General features: G+C 40.9%; 1 pseudogene; it reads left to right on the top strand.

Annotated features, from left to right (window-relative positions):
- The first annotated feature begins 2,886 nt into the window (after positions 1–2,886).
- LOC115775367 (cytochrome P450 2J6-like) overlaps positions 2,887–18,013 on the top strand; it is a 63,499-nt pseudogene continuing 48,372 nt past the window's right edge.

Below are 18,013 nucleotides of genomic sequence, written 5' to 3'. Positions count from 1 at the left end.
CAGAAAAACCTCAGACAGTATAAAACATGGATGTAGCTTCCATGTTGGCAAAAACACAGCCAGTGTGGAAGTGCGGACCATGAAGCTGGTATCAGATGCTGCAGTCTGAACAAAATGCATTCACTCCTGTAGCAAATCCAACATTTTTCCCTGTTGGAAAGCATCCATCCCTGTTGTGCTAACATATCCCCTTTCATCATAACTGTGATCCCATCACCAAACTCATCTGTGGTTGTTGAATTCTCAAAGCACCGCTCTTCTATTTTCCTAACTCCTCATCACTTTTCCTACCCACTTTTCCTTGACCTTGATGAAAATCCCATCGAAAAGAGGTTAGTAAAAGAAGCTGGGAGGTACTTTAGGAATGAATGCATTTCTGTTTTCTGAGCCACAGAAACATACTTCAACTGTTTTCTAAATTCAGTTCCATCATTTCTTCATTCTGGTGATTTTTATGGACAAATGAGTTTCTTTGCTACATCAAATTTATGATGGAAATCTTATTTAAGCACACGTAACCAAAAAGCTTTTCAAAAACATAGGAGGTAATGGTACAAAAAAAGCTTTAAAGCAGTAGGGATGGTTCAGACTGAACACCAAACAGTGTTTGGAAAGGTCTAAATCCAACAATACAGCCATGTGACCAAATCAACAGATACAGACTCTAAAATGTCCTCCATGTTGCGTGTGTGTGTGTGTGTGTGTGTGTGTGTGTTCAGGAGAGTCCTCAGGGCGGCTTCTCTCGGTGGATGGAGTGCTTTCATTTAATGTGTAACTACTGTTGTGTTATTTGGATTAATGAACACTTACTTTGTACCTCTGAATACTCTCCTGAGTTGAAGGATCTTTGAGGGACATGTAGTTTTGGGTACTTGGATCCTTGTGGGACAGATTTACTAACACTCTGCACCACAGCTAAACCCTTGTTTGGTGTTAAAAATCTGCTTTTGGGATTTAATGAGGAATTTTATGACAAACACGTGGACACAATATTTTGGTAGCTGGCCTTATTGAACATGTATTTTTACAAGTTCCCTTTCCCAGCACAAAACTTTAGCAGAATATTTCAGCGAATCATCCAAATGTGATTTATGAAAGATTAAGACCAAATATAAGTGAAAAAAGCATGTGTTACTTTGGGTGTGGGATCTGTGATAGTTGGAGTGTTCATTTATTTGGAATGAGAGGGGAAAATGTTATGAGTGTAATTGTCACCCGAGGATGGCTCAAAGCTGTGAGCTCAGTGCTGAAACTTTGACTCTGTCCTGTAACTCTTCGCTGAGTCTTCACGCTGAGGGTTCACAGGTTTGTGCTGCTGCAGACGTTAGTAAATCTGAACTGAATATCCAGATGACAGGCCCTGAACACTCGTTTGCCTTAAGTAACTTTATTAAATGAAACACTCTGAAAGTGATAATCTTTAAATACAATTGGATTTTTTTCCTTGTTGACCTGTGTCTGATTTCTTATCCTTCAGCTGGCATGATTGATGTGAACATGAAGAATTTAATCAGGTATGAATGAAGATGTCTCAAAATAAAGCAAATTATACCAAAACTACATCCAAATACTGACTTTCAGCACTAATTTAGAACTAAAGTCAGAATATTTGTTGGTGCAGGTCATTTGGAGAAGGTTCATGAATATCAAGGCTAACTGCCCTCATCAACCCCCGCAGACACTTCGTCTGGCCCATTCAAAATCAGAAAAGACACCCAGTTCAGCCAGAGGCCACTAAACATACGCTAATGTGTCTGTTAGAGTCCCTGCCTCACATCCTGCTACCACTGATGGGATTAATTACCAAGTCAATGCAGACAGAAACCTGGGACCACAAACGGCACCAGGGCCATAAGGAACATAATGGGGGTAAAGGTGTTTGTATTAGGACGTGTTAGACTCAATAAAAAGAAAGTTGGTAGGGAAACATGTACTGGCCAACAGCATCCACCCAGCTGCTGCTGGAGGTCCCAAGCATTTGGGATTGTGGAGGTCTCCAACTTCTCTCTAAGCCTGTGTCAATGTGGCTTTAATAACACAGAAGTCGTTCTGGGTTGAAATTAAAAATGGCTCAAAGTCAAAAATGTAAGCAGCAGAGAATCTGCTGCAACAATGATGGGCTTCAAAGTGGCTTTTGTTGAGATTTAAGCAGAGACTAAAATCCTGAGCCTTTGTGCTGTTTAGCAGAGAAACTAAAGTGTAAATAATGGATCAACTAAGTAAGAAAAGCAAAGCTAATTCAACAAAACTACACAATCCCTTTAGTGTAGCTGTCAGTTTGCCTTTATAATAATACAGCTAAATTTGCCTTGTGGCCGCCTCAGGTTTGTAATGTTAATCTTTGTCAAACCACACAGGTTATCAAAGTCTTAGTCACAGGTTTATCAAAGTTATCATTTATAAACAGACTCAGTATTGTTCTTAAGTCAGTCTTTGGCCACCTTTACAACTTATGCTTTAAATCTTCCAAACAATCATGACTCCATGAATCTGAGTCTGTGAAATTATACTTTGTCTTTTCTTGATGAATCAGTGAGTAAAATCATAAAGTCATCTGGGCATTCAGAGTTAATATTTTGGAAAGTGTAAGCTGGAAGGATTTGGTAGACTCATTATATGGCTGCTTTCTAACTGCATTTATTTCCTTTCAAACCTGAGAAATCGTTTTAAATGAAATGCAAATGATGTCAGCTGATGGCACCGGCACGACTGCTTGTAAAGCGACTCACAAAGAACGGCTCAACACCCCCCACCCACCCCCACACACCTCCTTAAAAGCCCGCTCAGGAGCACTGCTCTTGAGTCAGTCTTCCGACACAGAGCGCCATCCTGCTTGGTTTGAAGTTTTTCTTGTGTTGATCTACAAACACCAAATCTGCTGCAAAGATGGAGGACTGGATGAATTTCCACTTTTCCATGGAGGACTGCTTCTCACCAGGTATGTACTCAGCATTGTTGCCCAATGAGCCAATATTAGCAGAGGTGGCTAAACTCTGTGTTTAAGGCCTGATACCAGAAGTCACCATTTCTCCCTCCACAGCTGAGCAGAGAGTCCTCTTCAGGTCCGTCTTGGTTTTGAAAGACTTTCCAAATATCCAAACAGTTTTTTAACCTTCTGTTTTTAAAGTGGTGCCATCTGGTGACAAAGTTTAAGAATGCAGCCAAACTAAAATGCAGAGAAAGTTTGTGGGAGTGTGAAACTGTTCTGTATAAACTTCATCAAATTATCTTTGTATCATTTCTGTTCTAAAGTATCTTATGCAAACACATCAGTAACCATACTGACTGATGTGGACTGTATAGACTTGTTCTTACTTGGCCTCGCTCTCTTTACCCTCTCAGATTGGTGGAGTTCTGGCAGCAGCCCTGAAGGGAGTCTCCCCCTGGCAGACATCATTTCATGGGCTGAAAATGCTCTCCATAATGATACAAGCAACAGCAGCCCTGCCACAGAGGAGAAACAGGTTCTTGCTGTCCCAAAGAATGAGGATGGCAGCACGGGTTTGATTCTGCATGCTCCCTTCACTGCTCCAGAGAAGAGTGCAGAGAAACCTAAGAGAAAGTACCGGGTGGTTTTCTCAGAGAGGCAACTACATATTCTTAATCTTCGCTTCAGTCTGCAGACTCATCTCAAACCAGATGAAATGGAAGAGCTGGCAGAGATGACAGGACTGACCTACAAACAGGTGAGTGTTTTTATTCTTTGAAGGTTGCTACAATACAAGTATATTAAATTTAATTCATGTTCATGTCTGGCTCATTAATCTGTCTTTTTCCTCTTTATAGGTGAAGACTTGGTTTCAGAACACAAGAGCTAGATTTAGGAGGAGAGACAAAGAAAGGACTGTCCACTTCATGGACCTTTAAGCAACACCCCCCCCCACATGTCCCTCATGTAAGTAGCTCCAATTATTAAACACACGTGATCTGTTTCTATTTCAGTCATTATCTGGGGAATTGATTGGATTTCATGAAATGTAGTGCCTTTAATTTGAGACAAGAGCTCTGTATTGTGGTTTTACTGACAGTCTGCCTCTCTGTGATTCAGCTTCAGGGCTATGGACAGACCCCCCCCCAGGGAGCAGTGCAACCAGCCTGGGATGGATACAAACTGTGTTCATAGCCAGGGCCTCTATCTGGCTTCTCTGGGCAATGGTGTTGTACCTGCTGGGCCCCCCTCCTGGACTCTGAGCACATCACAGTCAGCTGTTCCCAGCTTGCCACAGACGGTCGGCTCGTCCGTACCTCAAACGTTTCCACCATCTTGGTTGCGAAACCCCAAATGTGATGAGGAGGGCTGAATCTGCACACTGGCTTTCAGACAGAAAACAGACTTAAAGCACTTCCACATGGTTGCATTTTTCCATCGTGGAAGCTACATCAGTGTTTTATATTGTCCGAGGTTTTTCTGTAAATTTGATCTTCCTGATATTTAAATATCCTTCTGTTGGTGACGATGTTTGTTTTTAGCAGTGATGTGCGGTGAGGTTTGTGACGGTGAGGCACTGACTCATTTGGAGTCGGATGTTCACATGCATGAACCCAAATTAGAAGCTTATATTTTTAATTATACTAATGATTAATTGTGCTTTAATCAACTGCATACAGTTCAAAATTGATGGCAAGAATAACATAATATTTAATGTAAGGTCAAACTCTGGCACATCAGCATGTGTAGCACATGTGTAATCAATCATGTATATTGGCGATATAAAGACAGACAGCAATGGGCATGCACCAAACGCCTGCTTCATTTATTGTATGTGACACAGCGCCCCCAGAGGTGAGCCAGGGCACTGCACTGGATCACCCCGCATTTCTTCCGTGTGTGTGAACAGGAAGTGCATAAATTCCACGATTTTGACCATTAAAGTGTTGAAATAATTCAGAAAACACTTTTAACTGTTTTATAAACTGTTTTATAGAACAGTCAAGTGGTCAAATGTATTTTCTCTTATTATTGTTAGTATTTTACTTGTCATGATGACAGGGTGACAGATGGAGGGTTTTCAGGACAGCAACAAGTCTTGAAGTGCATGAAGCTCAAACAAAGTTCAAGAGGTGGCTCAAATTCCCAGAGCTCTGACTTCCTTTATTACCGATGATTATAAAACACGACCTAGCAATGATTACAGTCCACAAAAATCCACCAAGAAAAATCTTTTATTTGCTTAGTTTGCTTCCCTTCTAACCATGTGGATCATTCTTAAAATTATTTACGATTTATTTGCAAAATCTCAAAAGCTGCCGAAATTAAACCCTCGAATGAATAACATAACAGTCGACCAATTCTGCCTCCTCCAGCAAAAGCACTCCACCCACCAAGAGAAGTCACCCTGAAGGCTCTCCTGAATCGACCCACACACACACACCACACACACACACACACACACAGTGCGCATCATGACATCCATTTGAGCTGTTTAGCTTCACAGCTAACAAAAACATGAATGTAAGCTGAACACTGAACTGATGTACTTTCTCAAAAGGATGATCATCATAACATCAAAGATATCAACCTTCTAAAAACTACTATTAATCCACTGTGATTAACTACAGTGTGTGCACTGGAAAATAGTGATGGTGTTATTCTCAGCATGTGCTTTTTACTTCTTTAATTTGTGTGAAATGATTCTTCAAAGCACCCGTGGCCATGAATGGGGTCAGCGGCTAAGAGCATGGATGGAAGGATGGATGCAGACAGTGGAGTGAGCGCTCAGGACTGAAGCAGCAATACTAAAGTTTCGCCACTGAAACTCCAGAGACTGCAGAGAGAAAAATAAAATCACATTTTATGGTTGGAACCAAAACTGCTTTTTTCACAAATAGTGTTTTCAAAACATCAACCAAATCTCTGAAATCATTTAAAGTATCCGCTGCTGTAGTCTAACAATAGCTAATAATTAGTGTTGTAGTACTCGAGATCGGTCTTGGTCTCGAGACGGTCTCGAGACCGCTTTTTGATGGTCTCGGTCTTGTCATGGACTCGGCCGCATTTGGTCTCGGTCTTGTCATGGACTCGGACCTTGCGGACTCGGGATTTTATTTCAAGACCAGTCAAGACCACAGCTGTGGAAATATCACTAAATTGCCAGAATACTGTCCAATTTATTTGTTAACATCTTTGCTTTTATTGGATGCAAAACGTACTGATTCAAATCCCACAAAGATTGCGCTCCTCTGCCTCTCAAAGGAGCGCAGCCTCACAGACTCCGCCCCGGCTAGGTCGCTGCTATTATCGCTGCTTACGCCTGTATCATTTCACCGCAGTTTGCAATCTACCACAGAGCACGGACAGTTTCATTCACAGTGTGTACGTTTGATCTCACTATGGTCACGCGTGTGCTGCATAAATCGAAATAACCGCATGAACACGAAGAGAAGTAAGAGGGAAAATGAAGATCAAAGGAAAATTTCAGGCTTCCGATTCAACAAAAAAATCCCAGCATGAAAGGTAAATACCAACCTTCATGTATTTTGATACACAAACTAAAAATTTAATGCAAGTTTTAGGGCTGCAACGATTCTTGGAATAACGCAATTCGATTATTAAAAATCCTCGACACAAATTTGTTGCTTTGATGTTTTGTTTCAGCTCTGCAGCTCAGGTGTCTCCGTGTAAGCGGAGCATTTCCAAAAAAAAAAAAAAAACGACCCTTTAACACGAGTGGATCGCTGAGATGTTTTTTCACGCCCCCACTTCTCTGTGCTGTGAGTGCGCATGTTTGAATGTGCGCGCGTGTTGTGCAGAGGATGTCAGCTGTTATTTTTTTCTTTACGTCAGCTGTAGCCACCAGAACAGATCAATAACCACAGTGTACTGGGGAAAGGGGGGCTGCCATTAGCACTAGCAATCGTTCGGTGCCCCCTCCACCCCTTCAGTACAGAGGGGCTCCCAAATGTTTTTATCAACCACCTGATCAGCAACATGAAGAACAGAGAACTTTGTAGCTGCTCATCCACCCTGTTTGTTTCACACAGAGAAACATCTGCAGTACGGAAGTTAAAATATGCTGATGAATTGTTAAAATGAAAAATTATTTCTTATCCAATTACTTGATTAATTGACGGAGTAATCAATTGAATACTTGATTACTAAAATAATTGATAGTTGCAGCCCTACTTGTATTCAGAAAGCCATAGTCAAACATTAGTTTTCAGCACCAGTAGAGCTATGAGAGGCCTTCAAGAATAAAATATTACAGTTCCCAGCAAGATGATGTCACTTCCTATTGTTGCATTAAAAACGTGATAGTTTATGCTCACAATATGGTGGCTGATATTCAAATGTAGGAAATGCTATTAGCAGCTGAGGAATCTGGATTATGTTTTTGTTGTGTATTTTTTATGTGATTTCTGCAAACACAGTGGAAGGAAACGGCACTCTGGGACACATTAAATACTTGATGTATAAATGTAACTTTTCTGGATTATATGCAAAAATTATCATTCTATCGATCTAATAAGGCCTGATTTAGAGTTCTGCATTGGTCCTTTGTGTATAACTGAAAATCCTCTCTGAAGCAAACCTGACATGCACCTCGAAAATGTAACTACACGTCCAAAAAAACTGATTACTGCTTTCTGGTTATGTCTTAGGCCCCATCACTCAACTAACAAGTGGGAGCGGCATTTGGTGGTTAGCATTAGCTTACTAATTAGCATTAGCATTAGTGCTGGGGTGAGGAATATTTCTTACTAGAACCCGGAAGTTAACCATGGCCACCACCAATGGTAACAGCAGAGAAGTAAGTAAGTTGTTTCTCCGCCATTAGTACATTGAGCTAGTGGTGGGCAGATTGATCCTAATATCGATAATATGGATGCCAACGTTGGTATTGGTATTGATCAATATCAGTGTAATGAGATCGATACTTTGGCTTCAGTTTCTCTCCTGTATGCAGTGCTGAGGTTTCATCAAAGATGCGAGCTGACTGTCTAAGTGTCGCTCCTGTCACAGCACAGAGAACTTTGCTCCCCCCCTCCCCACAGTGTTTTGTTATACTGTCATGTGATGCATAATTTTATTTGGGAAAAAAAGGATTTTGCTATGAAACATTTAAATCAAATTTAAATTTAAATTTGTAGAAAATTAGTGAATGAAGGAACATTTTTATTAAATTTTTTTATTATACTTTCTGAAAAATCTACCTGGAAAAAAGTTTGCATTTGTTCTTGAGTGATGATTTTGTACACTTCCAGACAAATCCAGACATCAATTTATGGGGAAAATTGTTTTGTTCTATTGTTTTAGAACAATAACTTTTATTTTGATAAAGTATTTTACTTACATATAAACTTTGCCCAATTCTATCCTGGGTTTTAACTAATTAATGATCCAAAGGAAAAAAATCTCAAACCAGTTAAACTTCATGGAAATTCTTCATAATTATTAAAAAGTATTGGTATCAGTATCGGTGATAATGGCCCTTTGTTTACTTTACATAGGATCGATACCAAATCTTGAAGTGTCGCACACAACTACACTGAGCAGCATACACCAGGAGTGATTGACAGTGCTAAGACCCTCCTCCTGGCTCTGACTGGTTGTTTTGACTGGGAGCGGTTCAGGGAGGAGGTGGATGAGCTCCATTTTTTTCGCAGATTATCGGTCTCATACTGTCGTGATATGGTGACAGTTTTAACAAATATGTAAAAACCAGATTTTTTATAAAAGTTACATCCTGCAGCTTTAATCTGTATAAGATTAAAGGCTTTAGTTCTTACTGTTGATGAGTGTTTGCCATTTTTTCAGTTTTACACATTTAGCTATGTGGTTTTGAAAAAGCACCCATTTTTACAAAGATTGTTGGTTTAAAAACAACACAACTTTATGCATAGTTTATGAAAGGCAGAGAAAAGTTAAGACTATTGTGATGAACTATGAATAATTGTTTTACATTCTGTGATAAATGATGGAAGTCACCCAGGAGTATTAAATAAAGATGGTTATATTTATTTGAGCTGTGAGTGTTTAATATCAGGATGATTTTATGGGAATGCGGATCTTTCAGATCAATTTGAGAAGTGATTTTGATCATGTTTCACATTTTATTGTGTCATGTAGTGTCAGGCACTGGTCTTGGTCTTGTCTCGGTCTCGCCCCCCCTCGGTCTTGGTCTCGACTGGTCTCGGACCCTAAAAGTCTTGGTCTTGTCTCGGTCTCGGGTTAGGTGGTCTTGACTACAACACTACTAATATTGAAGGTTCTGCATAAGCTTTCATTAATGGAGCAGTAATGTGAAGAAGTACCAGTTAAGATCCTCTTTAACAGAAGGTTTGAAACAAGCCCTTATTTAAAGACTCTAACCCTTCTTTAAGGTTCCTTTTTACAAAGTGCTTAAAATGTCTTTATTCCATGTTGTGAACATCAGTTTCCAAGAAAAAGTCAACTGAAGTGATGCTGGACTGAATCACTCTCTGATTGGTCAGTGATTCTCAGAGGACCATCTTCTCCCCTTTTCAATGACCTGAACATGATCTGCATACTGAGAGTCTCCTCTGGTGTCCTCAGGAAGTGAAGGATTTTAGCCGTGTTGGCTGCATTCAGGACCGCAGAGCTTCGATTCAGAGTGATCTTTAAAACTGCTGCACTGAGATGCCTTTCTGCTGTGATCTGCAGGCTAAAGAAGGAAATCAAACTATTATAGAACACCAACTTCCTTCCTGTTCACAGCATTGATGTTCAAGATGGGCACATCTTCATTGTATACATGTGTACAATGATAATAAAGTTGAATCTAATCTAATCTAATCTAACATGGAAACAGTACAGAGTGTCCTCGGCTTGGAGCGGGCCACAACAGCAACCCTCAGACAGAATCAGGAAACCCAGGCTGCCCGCAGCCACTCATGAGTATTGAAGCCCCGAGACCAGACATCCCGATGACAACCGTGTGTCCATCCCCAGAGCAGGAGGAGGGCGGTCCCAGCCAGGGCCCCCACAGCCAAAGGGCAAGAGCCCCAGAGATCCAGTGACAATGGGCAGCTGCCCCCACCACCGCACGAGCCAGGGGAGGGCCCCAGGAGCCCAAGACCCACCCGACGCCAAGCAGAGGCCCGCGCAGAAGTAGCCAGCACCCACCCAAACCACAACCCCCAAGGTAGCAGTCCAACAACCACGTCAAAGCACCCAGCCTCGTGCCCCAGAATCACTGAGTGCCCATCTCCCGGGCGGGTAGCAACGACCAGTGGGGAGCAAACATGTCTCACAGAAGCAACCCAGGACCAGCCATGCATGCACATATGCACACATGCATGCATGCTCACACAAGGATGTGCATGCATATTTTGTTATGTCATGCTCTCATGATTCTGCCATTATGCAACAGAATGTGTGCACACTTTTACCACACTTTTACCAGCTATAGTATTAAAGTAATGCTTACACAGCTAGGTAGTGTAAAATTGTGACACTTACATCCAGTCTAATTTGGTGTCTTTATGTTTTCAAAGCTCTTGTGGGTTCAAATGGTTATTCATGGAAGCAGCAGAGAAGATTTGCTCTTCATACACTCAGAAACTTTGGTCTGGGCAAGAAGACCCTGGAGTTATCCATCCAGCAGGAGTGCCAGTATATCTCAGAAGCTTTCACACAACACCAAGGCAAAACAATCTTTGCTGTTTTACTGTTGTATTTGGTTTTTTAAATATTTCACTGCTTATTACATGGACTTGTTTAGTTTTTCCTGCAAAATGTAAACAAATTAGTGCATGGGAAAGAAACCGAGTTAAAAGAAAATCACCATCCTCTATGATAGAGCTGAAGTTATGAGACTGATTTGCACAAGTCAATAGCATTTGCTTACTTTGATTTGATATGGGGTGCATCTCATGTGTCATATCCAAATGTTCTGTTTTCATTTACAGGAAAGCCCTTTAATGCCCAGCCACTGATAAACAACACTGTGTCAAACATCATCTGCTGTTTGGTGTTTGGGAATCGATCTGAGTACACTGACAAGCAGTACCAGTCCATTACTCATAACTTCAGTGAAATGTTGCGCTTACAGGGAACCATGTCAACACAGGTAAACCTCTTTTGAACATGCCACATGATGCAATGATCATATTAAATCAGGATTTATACAAAATGCATGTCACATTCACTTATATCTACTGTGAATTGATTTCCTTCTTCGGTCTTTCTCAGTTTAAGTGGAGTGTGAATCCCAGTGATCCTGGGAGTTCTGTTTTTAGGAGCACAGTCTCCTGGTAGAGTAGAGAGTAGAGTATCTGATTACAAATATCCTAATTTTTACATCAGAATCCATCAGCTCATAAAGGGAAGTAAGTGCAGCCGTAGTGCTTCTTGAAGCAGTTCTTGACATTTTTAAGCCATGTTAAAACTCCTTATTTAGCTTATCTGGGCAGTTATTTTCAAGCCTTATATTGCTATAAATGAAGGACAACCTTTTATGCTTTAAAAGTAACAATTTATTATTTTTTTCTTTAGAACTTTGTACATTTGCAAATATTTACAGTTTTGATTCAATGCTGTGAAGTTGTTTCAACATGGTGAGGAGAGGAGGGTGAAGAGAGATGGAAGAGGCATGGTGTGAGAAGGGGTGAGTGTGAAGAGATGGGGTAATAGACAGAAAAGGGAATGGAGGGAAAGGAAGATCTACTTGTGTGACTGATTCTGAAAAATTGAGAAACTGCTGCTCAGTCTGAGAGAAACCATCTCTCCTCAACCTTTGCATTGTTAGACACACTTCACATCACATTGTCCTCTTCCAGGTTCTTTAAAAGGGGCTGCTCTTCCTCGTCCACTTTCAGTTTTAGTTTCTTCTTGGCCTTGTCCACTTTCAGGCTGAACTTCCTCTTTGCCCTGTCCACTTTCAGGTTGAGCTTCTTTTTTTGCTTCTTTTATTCGCCTTTTCATACTGTTTTTCCCCTCTATGTCCGTCATTACGTTCTCTGCCATGTCCATCTTTATCAAACCTTCTATTTTTTGTTCAATTGCTTGCTGTACTGCCAGTAATTCCTTCTTCACTTTTCTTTCTGCTTTCTTCTTTAGGTTTTCTTTGCCAGCAGCTTTTCTTCTTCAGGACCTCTTTCAGACACGATTTTCAGCCTTCATGGCTTTAAGGACACAGTTTCAAAGACTGAGGTGCTCAAAAGTTGTTGCTGTGAAGATTTTATTGTTCATCGTGGAAATTAAGCTACAGATAAGGACAGAATCACATAAAACTCTGCATTAGGCCCACATTTTTGCAGTACTGCTTTGTAAGGGTTTGCTCCAAATACAAATAAATCTGATGCCTTTTGCACAGGTGAGTGTGAGTTATGAAAAAATGCTTTAACTGTTTGGAAAACTGAATTAAGATGGTGAAAATCACTTTTCTGCTGTGACAAATGTGCCAAATCAATTGAGAAAACTTAAATCAGGGGAAGAAATTAGTAAGAGAGGAAATGAAGCTACCTGTCAATGTTCAGAGCAGAGCTGATGCTGTGTCTGACCAAAGTCTTCTGCAGTACTTTGTATATGTGTTGCTGTAGCTTCTGATGCTGCTGATGTTGCCTAGCTTTTGTTTTCCTAATTTGAAAAATGCTGAAACTAAGCGATTGAACGTTCTGTCTCTTTTGAAATTTGGAGCATGCCCACCCACATAGAACAGTACTCTCAGGTGCTACTGTTGCCTAGCAGCAACACCTGTTACTGACTGATGGACACCCCAGTAATAAAGAAATGTTATTGGTTTGTTTCATTCATCCATTTCCTTCTGCATATCTTTTTAAGGGTTGCAGGGGGCTGGAACTCATCCCAGCTGTCATAAGGCGAGAGGCAGGTTACACCCTGGTCGAGTCACCAGCCGGTCATAAGGCTAACACACAGACACACAACCATTCACACTCACACCTGTGGGCAATTTAGAATCAGCATTTAACTTAACTCCACAAAGTACATATCTTTGGACCATGGGACAAAACCAGAGTGCTCACAGGAGACCCACACAAACACGGGAGAACATGCAAACTCCACACAGAAAAGGTGCCGGCCAAGGTGGACCCGAGCCCCGGACCTTCTTGCTGCGAGGCAACAGTGCTAACCACCACACGACTCACTTCTTTCAATCTTTTTTTTAAAGAAAACATGTCCATGTATTCTTGAGCTGGAATCATCATCACTACACTTATTTTTCCTTATGTAGCAGAGCCAGGGTCCTCCTAAGGAAAGTTGGAGGGTTTCGTGCATCCTGGTGAACTTTTTCACCAAATGTAGTTTAACATCTCAGATGTGTTTCAGCAGTATTTCTGCTCATGTTAAAGCATTTCTGTACTTTTACGTCCTTCTTCCTTCCTTCTAGCTTCTCCATCGCTCCGTCACACTGTGTGTATGAGTGTGTGTAATGGACACTGAGAAATATGAAACTGCATTTAAACAATCACAAGTTAAATCTTATTGAAACAAACAAACAAAGCTTGGTGACTGTTCCCCCAAATATTTCCCCTTTGGAAGTTATATTTCTACCACCACCTCTGCTGTTTTCTGTTAGATTTCAATTCTTTGACTACAATGTCTCTTTCTATGTGGTGCACACAGACGTGGATCTCTCTTTGAATGTTAGTGTTATTTATTCATTAAAAGATGACTTCATCAGATTTAATAACTGTTCTCCTGTTTTGTAGATGTACAACGCAATGCCCTGGCTGATAAGTGGCTGCCTGGACCTCATAAGAAGATGCTGACTGGTACAACAGATAAATGACTACATAGAAATCAGGATCAGAGAACACAAAGAAAACCTTAACCCAGCATTACTATATTGATGCCTTTGTGATAGAGATGGGAAAGGAGAGCTTTGGGCTTGAATTCTATTGGTTTGTTCTGTTTGGTCTTGTAATGAAATATACCAACAGATTTTAATTTCTGCTGTTTGTGTCTCTGATAGGATGAGAACAATGATTCAAGTTTTACTCTCAGCAACTTACGTGCTTGCAGCATGGACCTTTTGCTGGAACTGAAACTACCACCACTACTTTACACTGGGGGCTGCTTTTCATGATCTATTACCCTGACATACAAGGTGTCTGCTAGGCCTCATCGCAACTAATTTTGTACTGAACTGACACCATGTGTGTGCCATCTTCCATATAGTAACTTCTGACTCCAAAGAACCAACATGGTGGCCAAAACCAAAGGATGACTTCACAGTGGCTGTGTCCATCTTTTAGTCTGTTTTTGTGCCCTCACTGTTTGGTTTTCATTTCTGTGCTGCTGTAGGTACTTGTAGTGAGACAATATGGTGGGCCAGATAAAAATCAATTCCCCATAAATGAAAGGCTTCTTCTGCAATGATTCATAAATACACACAGTGAGACTCTTATGGCCCTTCAGTAGACTGATGACCTTTCAGGATGTACCCTGTCTTTTGTCCTATGACAGCTAGGATAGGCTCCAAATCCTAAAAAAAAATCCAGCATTTTATCAAACATCTGGCATCACCTGGTAAAGTCACACAATCTCAAAACCAATTTAGATTTTTTTCTGTTTTAGTATTTCAGTTCTTACAATTATTGTTAATATTTTTTCAGGGCACCATGATCCTGGCTACCCTGGACTCAGTCCTACATGATGAGTCAGTGTGGGAAACTCCACACTCTTTCAACCTCCACACTTTCTGGACAGGGATGGTAAATTTGGCAAGAGAGATGCCTTCCTTCCATTTTCTGCAGGTTGGTTGGATGTTAACACCCCTGTTTTAGACAAAATATCATGGTAAATGGACTAGTTCTTCTTATATAGCGCTTTTCTACTCAGTATGAGCACTCAAAGCGCTTATACAATGGTTCATTGGCTTGTTGCAGAAATGCAGTAAAAATCTGTGATACAAGTGGATATCTTGTAAATTGCTTGAATAAAACTTGTGTTTTGTGAATTCTCAGGTAAGCGTGTGTGTCTTGGAGAACAGCTGGCCCGGATGGAGTTATTTTTGTTTTTCACCTCCATCCTTCAAAGGTTCTCTCTGTCACCACCTGCTGGAGAGCAGCCCAGTCTGGAGTTTAGGTTGGGAGGCACCCGTTGTCCCAAACCTTACCGCCTCTGTGCTGTAACACGTTGATACATCAGCTGCCTTAACCCGATTATGTCTTTTTCTCGGCACAATGAATTACTGTCTTCCATCACATTTGTCATATAATGCATTATATATATCTGCCATACTATTTTCATCCTATAGCATCAGTAACAAACAATTTGTAAATTTTCGTCATTTTACCCTGGAGACCAAAAACTAGTAAAATTAAGTGAGGGGAAAAGGAGAAATGACATTATTTCACCACATTCCAATCATGTCTGATCCATGTGCACAATTAAATCAAGTTCATTCAAAAGACTTTCTGTAAAGGCTGATTGGATTGAGGGTAACAAGTTTTGAAGGTGTTTTACTAAAAATGGAACTGTATGTTACTCTAAGAAAAATAAATGTGCTGCCATTTTGTGCCATTGCAGCTGTACTGTGTGAATCTATGTAGAAATTTTTATCATAGTCTGATATTTGCACTTTTTAGCTTCATTCACACTGGGCAGAGGACAGACTGAAGATTTTGCTGGTTTCCCTCAAAACAAAATATTATTTATTAAAAAGTAGGTAAATGACTATTTTTTTAAAGGGAACCTCACCATTACCTGTGAATTTACTCAAATTTACCATAAGATCCAGATAAAGAAAAATGCTCTTTTAAAAGAAAAGTGTCCAGGCAGATTTAGAGGGTTTTGCATTTGGACTCTTCATGTTTCTACATTCATTTAAAAAATCTACAACAAAACGCCTTCTGAAAAGTAGATTGTGCATAGATAAACTCATTGCTCTCATGTAACATTTTATTGTTTCCTGTGCTCATCATATCTATAATGAAAACAACGGCACACAATTGCGGTGTCTCCATAACAACCGTCAAAGGAGAAGAACATGTAAGTGCAAGACTTGCACATCACATCAGTAAAACTTGTATAAATTTGAAAGGAAAACTGATATATCAGATATATTACTTAGGATAAAATTAGATCATTTTATTTTTTTATTCTTTTAATTTTATTTTAACTTTACAAGAGCATCTCGCCCTCACACTGTGTGCCAAGAAAGATTCTGGCCCTTGGATAAATGTAGTTGATGACCCCTGCTATAGAAGAACCCCTCTCAGCCCCTTGTAGGAAAAGACTTCAAATTATTATACAAACTCAAAACCAAAATGTTTCTCATGCCCACTATGTTTTGTGGCATCAGGTCTGACACAGAAAAAATGCAGATGCAGACTCACATTAGTATTGTACTTGTCACATCACAAGTATGCACGTGTCTGCTTGGGTCCAAGTACTGAAAAAGTGTTTTTCATTGGAGGAAGCCCCCATCCAAATGTAACAGTATTTATGTTGTATGTGATTCCACTTGCCATAATAACCACAGTTTGTAACGTGGAGGTTTACTGGCTCAATGGCGCCCTCTCTGAAAAGGCAATGGATAATGCCTCTGGCAATGTTATAATGTGGCCAGATCATGAGAGACGAGCCTGAGAGCGCTGTGCTTGAGCTGCCCCGTACTGAGCCAACCTGCCTGACCAGTATATGTTCTGTTCTTATCCAGACAATAAAACGGATCACATCTTAAAGATAAGCAGCCTTCGTCTATTATTACTACACAACGCAGAGTCGAAGAGGTTTATTTGGACCAGCCAGTTACAGTGTAATTGTGCCTGGTTACACTGGTGCCGTGACCCGCGCTTCTGGAGACGACGAGCGCAGGGACCGTCTATTTCCTGGAGGATCGTGGCTGGTGTCGGAGCCCTCAGCTCGTGGAGGGAGAAGCTCTGCAGCGAGTGTATCTCAGTTTTCTACACGATTGCCCTTCTTCTGCTGCACTCCTTTCTGCCATGGACTATGTGCAGGTTGATTGATGTTTGTTTAGAGTAGATTGGAGTTTATTTTCTTTATTTGGCGATTAAGGCCGTGCAAGGGCGCTGTGCCTCATTTCGTCACAAGGTGGCAGTTTTTCCTCGCATGTGGCTACTTTTATAGTCTTAAGTGTGTTTTTCATTTAATCTGTTTTCTGTAGGTATCATTGGGAGGGGCCCGCGCTTAATCTGTGGTTCGCAGTTGAGCGGCTGTTTTCGTTTCTGTCATGTTTGGGGAGATTGAGTAACTTTGGCCCCTTGTGATTTTTGTTTTATGTGATTTTTTTTATGCTCCTGGGTCCGTAATATATTTTTTAGTGTTGTAACGATCCAGTAGAGCATTTTAGAGTGATTCCCGGCAGTTTGGTCTTTTTGTTTTGAAAAAGAAAAAAAAAAAAATTATTTGAGGGTTCTTTTGGTTTGTTTTTGTGATTTCTTAATGGACAACAGTGTCATTTTTGGTAGGGGGCGGGGGTCAGTGCCATTCACCCCAATACCCTCACTTGGCAGGGGCAGAGTGTTTTTAATGCCTGATTCCTCTACGCCAGTGCCTGGTTTTGAGGATGTTTTGCCGGCCAGTAACACTAGTGGTGGAAACCCTCAAAGTGATCCCCTCACTCAGAAATCAGAGGATAAGGGCACTGCTGAGAATCTTTTGACAGACATGGCATCAAGAATTGGTCTCTCCATAGGTGAGAGCATCGCTTCTTGCATTGAATCACGCTTGGGATGCGGGATGGGGCCAAGTATGGTTGGAGCAATGGGCAGTATGGGAGCAGATCCATCATTGCTGAATGTAGTAGTCAAGTCCGAAGTCAAGGAGCCTGTGAGTTTTAAAGGGGATGGGCATGACACTCTTACTGTTCAGGAGTGGGAAGCTGCAATGGTGGCTTATATGAGGAAGAGAGGTGTTCCTGTTGCAGAACAATCTGAAGAAGTACTGAGTAAACTAGTGGGGAGAGCACGAGAAGTTGTCAGGGTAGGCATACGTAGCAACCCATCTGTATCCCTGTCTAGTGGCCCGAGCCCAATCTTTGAGATACTGAAACAGCACTTCAGTGATACACCCTCTTCTAACATGCCTTTGGCTGACTTCTATGCCACACTGCCTAGCGCAGGT

Source organism: Archocentrus centrarchus, unplaced genomic scaffold (assembly GCF_007364275.1).
Source record: "Archocentrus centrarchus isolate MPI-CPG fArcCen1 unplaced genomic scaffold, fArcCen1 scaffold_109_ctg1, whole genome shotgun sequence".
Classification (NCBI taxonomy): domain Eukaryota; kingdom Metazoa; phylum Chordata; class Actinopteri; order Cichliformes; family Cichlidae; genus Archocentrus; species Archocentrus centrarchus.
The sequence above is the reverse complement of the archived record's forward strand: the minus strand, read 5'-3'. Positions and strand labels throughout refer to the sequence as shown.